The following is a 6,005-nucleotide window of genomic DNA, read 5'->3' on the forward strand; positions in this document are numbered from 1 at the left end:
TTTTTTTTTGTGATGTGATAATGGAACGTTTATACGCTTTCTGTCGTTACGGCCCTTCCGAGGGAAGACGTAACTCCAAAGTGGCCCGGGACAAAAATGAGTTTGACACCCCTGATCTATACTGTACGACACATGATGACAACATGCACAAAATTAGCACAAATGATTCACAAGGCACCTCGCTGGGAGCGTACACATCTGTTTTCAGTCGAAATGCTCACTCTGAAATGAAATTACTGTCAAGATGAGCGCACATTACCGTCACGTAAAAAAAATATTCTGTGTTTTCCAGGTTTTGTTGAGCTGAATTATATGTTGATTATTCGCTACCCGCTGTAGAATGCAAACTCGACGTCCAGAACACTGAGGCTGCTACAGAAAGGGAGAGGACATCGAGGCAGAGAGAACGCTATTGGCAGAGTCGTGGGAACCTTCTTTTTGGATGTACGAAAAACTTTGGAACCCAGTGAGAATTTGGACCACCTTGGTTTCCCCCCGGACCTTTTCTTCTGCACATACAGTACAGTATATATATACACACAACACACGCACACACAAACAGATCCTTCCACTCAGAACCCTGCTTGATTGACAGCTACCTTTTGTGGACCACAAAAACTTTTACTTGAACAATGGCGAAACAAAAAAAAAAAAAAAAAAAAAAAAAAGGAAAAGACTGAAAAACCCTTTCAATGACCAACCCTGATGGACTCTTCAAGGGAACAACGGCTGTCCAAAAGTCCAACGAGAACATGATAAACTTTTTAAAAACTGAATAGAAGATTGCTGAAGGAGATATTTTTGGTCTGGTTTGTGTTTGGGGCCCAATTGGCTCAAGACGCAGAGGAACAAATTCCAGAAGGGAGAGCGCGTAAATCGGGAATACGATGTGATCGGGACAGAAATTGGCTTGGATTTCAGGATGACTTGTCTTTAGCTTCGGAGTGCCTGTCCGTTTCCAGGGGATACCATTGCCGAGGAGAACCATAGCGACGGTTCTCCGAGGGAGTCTTACTTGTCATTCCTTAGTTGTTTTAGGGACCAAAAGACCAAACGTTTTTATCGCTGAGGACTTGTAGCTCGAATATACTTGGACCACCGCAGCTCTTCTATCGGCCAGTGTCAACTGGCTCGAGAGTTGTATGAAAAAGAAGTGTACATTTCCCATATATATAAAATGCTTTTGGAATATAGGCAAAACTATTTCAGAAGACTAAATGGGGTCTCTCACTTTGTTAGTTTACAATCACTCCAAATGTTTATTTATTATTATTATTATTATCATCATCTATTTTTTTTCTCGTTTTGTCTTGGGAGGGACGAGAGTGCATGGGAGGGGGGCTGCTCCGCATCACAGCCTTATCTTTTTTAACTTGACATCCTAACCTCATAGCTAGAGTAACATCCGAAACCTTTGATCTATCTGAACTTGTTTATATTTGCAGTACATATATCTAGATACGTATAGCGAGCATTCAAGAAAATGTATTCATATATGCAGCGTATATGGATCAACAGATATTAATCACAAGCAAATACATATGTACTTAATATGCACATATTTGATATATGTGTGTCTGTATATAGAACAGCTACTGAAGATGTTGAGCTGTCATTTTTATTTATTTTGGGGGGGGGGGAGATTTTAGCCGCAGTTTGAAACATTGCTCTGCTCGGGATGAATTGCAAATCTGGCAGCTCCCAAAAAACAACAAAAAAAAACTGCAGGCATTCCTTTTTCTGATATGCTGACACACGGTATACAGCCCTGCTAAAAGGTTACGTGTGTGTGTGTGTGTGTGTGTGTGTGTGTGTGTGTGTGTGTGTGTGTGTGTGTGTGTGTGTGTGTGTGTGTGTGTGTGTGTGTGAGAATGCACAGGATACTGTAAATAGGGTCTGAAAATGCAAAAAGCCACATCTCAGTAGCAGGCTTGGAAGAAAAATCAGGCTGACGTATTTTCGAGGAAAAGGACAATTCTCTTCGACTCGATTCCAAACATATCTTTTTATGCTTTGCACGCGTGCGCGCACACACACACACACACACACAAACGTCTGTTTGAAACTTGAACCAAAACGAATATGTCTCGTGCTCTCTTCTCCTGCATTCAGTTCAATGTGCATGTAGCGTCTAGGCCGTCACCGTGTCAGGGTGTGCCTTGCCACCTGCAGAACCTGCCATCCAACACTGTGCTCTCAGCAACATTTCAAAGAATGGAAATCGCGCGCATTTCTCTGCAAGCAGCCAGCGAGCGCACTATGATGATGTCAAAAACTCCAACCGGATCCGTATCCGTTCGCAGCCGAGTCGTCAATGCATGTCCGCGGTTGGAATACATCTCATGTCTTTTGAGCTTTGAAAATATACGTATACTCACTCATGACGCTCTGGATAAAAGTGGGCATTATCAAACGTGCGAGCGCAGCGAGTCACTAGCGAAGCAGCGAGCGAGGCGCCTGTGACGAAGTCAAAATTAGGCATAAAGGAAAATGGGTAGGCGGCAAAATGGCTTCCAGTAGTTAATCGGTGAGAGTTCTTGGCATGAAGCACTTTTTTTTTTTTTTTTTAGCGCACGGGTCTCCGAACATTCCCAAGCGACTGGTCAGAGCACCCCGACGGCTTGTGAGGAAGGACAAAAAAAAAAAAAAAATCTGAAATATCTCCAAATGGCTGCCAGGAGGCTAATGAAGAGGCGAGTAGTTTCATTTTGCGCCATTGAGGCGCTGGAGCCCAAAGTGCTCTAGTTTTGCGGCCACCAATAGATGGCAAAATAAAGCAAATCGAAAAAAAACATTCCATCCATTCAAAGCGCTTACTTTTTTTTTTCTTGTTGAAAATATTCCCGAGTAAACAGCCCTGACATTTATTAGAACCTTTTCAAATTAAACAGGAGTGCTTTCTGCCTGTTTTTATTTTACTTGAGAAACAGCTCACACAGGAGTGAAAGAGGTTGGAGACCCCCACCCCCCTCCTCCCCTGCCCCGCTTTGGAAAACGCTGACTTGTGGTCCAAATCCTGATGTAATCCAATTTTTAAAAATAAAACGGTAAAGTGTAGCAATAAGTTTGAGGGGGGATAGTTTATCCATCATCATGACTGTACCACTAAGGTAGGTTTCATATTACTTTAGAATGCAGTTGAAGGTAATAGTAAAATATTCGGTATGTAGAAAAGGTCACCCCGAGTTATTGGCCAAGCAGCTGCTGGAGATTACTCACTGAATATTTATACGTGAATTTTGATCAGGCTACTTGGCGCTGGTAGACAATGCTTCCTGTTTTCCCAGAAATGGCAGCAACAAAAAGTTCAATCGTTAAAAATGATTGCGGAATTCCACTTTTACCTGCCAAACATCGGTGAGGCAAAATGACTTCGTTCAACTTCCGAGGACGCCTGCACACGTCTCGGCTGCGCTCGTAACAATGGCCCCCACCCCACCCGAGCGTGGCAAAGTAACGCAGAGACCACCGTGACCCGTGCCAGTCTTTGAGCCAGCAAACACGAACCGCTTCAAACTCAAGCAAGTGAATGTGCGGTGAGCCCGCTTTGACTGCAATGCAAAAACCAAGAAACAAACAAAAAAAAAAAGGGCGTTGACGCGGGATTTTGTTTTGAGCCGCAGGTGGGAGAATGCCAAGCACATCATCTTTATCCGCCCACAGCTGTAAGCTACAAGTTTACAAGGGGGCGGGGGGGTAGTCTACCGGTTTAAAACATCACCAGACATAGCAGAAGTGTGAATATAAATATATATATATAGATATGTAAACATGAACCGATGAATATACTGTAAATTTTTTTTTTTTTTGCTCCGTTCTCCTTTGTACATAGGTTTGCATATTTTATAGGACTTTTACTTCTATCGAAAAGGACTGGGTAAAGTACTTTAAATACCCCCAAAAAGAAAAAAAAATTATATATATATATAAATATATATATATATGAATGAATGAAAACATGGTAACGCTCATGAAAACCAGGTACAAAAAAGAAAAAGTTGCTAGGGTACAGTGCGAAATGTAGAACCTGACCAAGGCATTTATCCAGAAAACAGTCAGGGAGAGCATTGACTTCAATTCCAGCTTAGACACGCGTGGACCTATTTTCTGACAGAAATACTTTCCGAGGTTCTGTTTTCCTTTTCGGATTTATTTGACGAGTCACATCTTGAGACGACATGCATGCTTTTCATGGCATTCATTTTCTATGAGTTGGTACGTGACCAAATAGTTTTTTATAAAACACGCGTGGGGGGGGGGGGCGGGCGGGCGGGCACCCCCCTCTGTTGTGGTCTGCGGATGATCACCGCTCCTGTCTTTAGAACCGTGCCTTCAAAGCACTTCTTCGAAGAGGGAGAGACGACAGCTCCTATATTGACCAAGTGATGTCAAAGACGGACTTTTAAGCGATTTGTGTTCCAGTTATTTGTGGCTGTGTTTTATTGATTTGTTTGTTTGTTGATGTATTTATTTATTTATGTATTTATTTGTGCCGTTTGACTCAAGATCTGAGCTCTCCTCTTTGCCACCGAGGGGGTCTTGCTTAAAAGTGCCACGTTGTACCTATCAGCATCGCATTACCTCTTCACGTGTTAGGAGCCGCCCAAAAAAAAAAAAAAAACAAGAACAACAACACTGGATTGGTGATTCGAATTTCCTGGTTCCGATGAAAATTTGAAAGCAGGGCAGTCAAACGACTGCGTTGCGAAGCCTTATGTACATTTCTGTTTTGAACTTACGGCAGATAGCATTTGTTGCTTATAAAGGGGAACTATGATGATTTAGCCGACTTACTACACTTATGCAGCTTATTGTATATAATAGGAATGCGCATATCAAACCTGGTTTCCACCTGATCAGTTTAAAAAAAATAGAGAATCAGGAATGAGTATAATCGGTTCCTTTTGAAAATGCAAATTAAATGAAAGGTTTTTCTCATCGGTTTGATTTTTCTTTCTTTTTGTTTTATGCATTCTCTGGTTTAGTGCTCACTCATGAACTAACTGTACAATCAGACGTTTGCCTTGGGATCGAAGTGAGCTCCTGCAAAGTGAAGAGCTGAATACTTAATGAAAAAAAAACAAAAACAAAATATGTGGCGTAAAATACTATTTTGGTCCTAAAAAGAATAACTTCACTCCTCTCCTTCCATTTTCTGCAGTGTATCGTTTGCCAGAGCTCTGATCTTGTTCAACTGTGTTTTACCAAGAACAAAAGTCAATGAAATCTGCACTATCCCATCAAAACAAAAATAATTTGGTGTCATTTTTATGTGCTGTGACAATTTATATTTTTTTTTACAGTGACTGGAGAGGCATCATGTGGTTTAAAAGTAACTATGGAGATGTATTTCGCAATTTCAGCACATATGGATGGAGGGGGGGAATGAATGTTGCATAATTCAGCTTTGCCAGGTTCCTGAAGATCTCAGCTTCTGATAGGCCGATGCGCTTTCCGACTCTCAAGAAAAAGACTGCACCAATTTCTTGTTCCCTCAACTCCTTTTTTGTAATTTTAAAATGAATGATGCGTCTCCGCTTAGGCCAATAATAAAGCACAGTCTAGAATAAAGTCTCCCGTCTGGCGTCATGATTTGCGTTAACCACACGGGAAAAACAGCTGCTCCAAAGACTGACTGTGTTTGTGGGCTAATTTACAAATATTCCACAGTTCATCGAAGGAGACTGTTCCAGCCTGAATCGACAGCTGTGCCTTGAGATGAGAGTTTCATTTGTTCCTCCCCACCCCAAATGTTTTCAAAATGTAGTCCTAAGGAAAATACTATAATGTTTACGTTGTAGAAATTTAGTGACAAAGTGAGAGTGGAAAGCATGAATATCATTTATGCATTAATTGTGACTCCACCTGGTGCATGTGGCTTGGCCACCAGGGGGCAGTCATGAGGAAACACGGAGACTGACAACTATAAGTGACTCGGTACAAAGTTATTCTCTTCATTTGATGTGTAGTTTGACGGGAAACCAATTTACCCCCTACAGAGGCAA

At 41.7% G+C, this 6,005-nt stretch overlaps 1 protein-coding gene across 3 annotated transcripts in view; it reads left to right on the forward strand.

The window, feature by feature from the left end:
* The window catches only part of celf4 (CUGBP, Elav-like family member 4), an 82,498-nt gene extending 76,927 nt beyond the window's left edge, over positions 1-5,571 (forward strand). For all 3 annotated transcript variants that reach the window (XM_086117846.1, XM_086117844.1, XM_086117845.1), the window contains exon 14: positions 293-5,571. The gene's annotated coding sequence lies outside the window, so the exon portion shown is untranslated. The remainder of the gene's footprint in view (positions 1-292) is intronic.
* Positions 5,572-6,005: the final 434 nt, after the last annotated feature.

Source organism: Hippocampus guttulatus, chromosome 8 (assembly GCF_054856545.1).
Source record: "Hippocampus guttulatus isolate MCC_2025c chromosome 8, RoL_Hgut_1.0, whole genome shotgun sequence".
Taxonomy (NCBI): Eukaryota; Metazoa; Chordata; class Actinopteri; order Syngnathiformes; family Syngnathidae; genus Hippocampus; species Hippocampus guttulatus.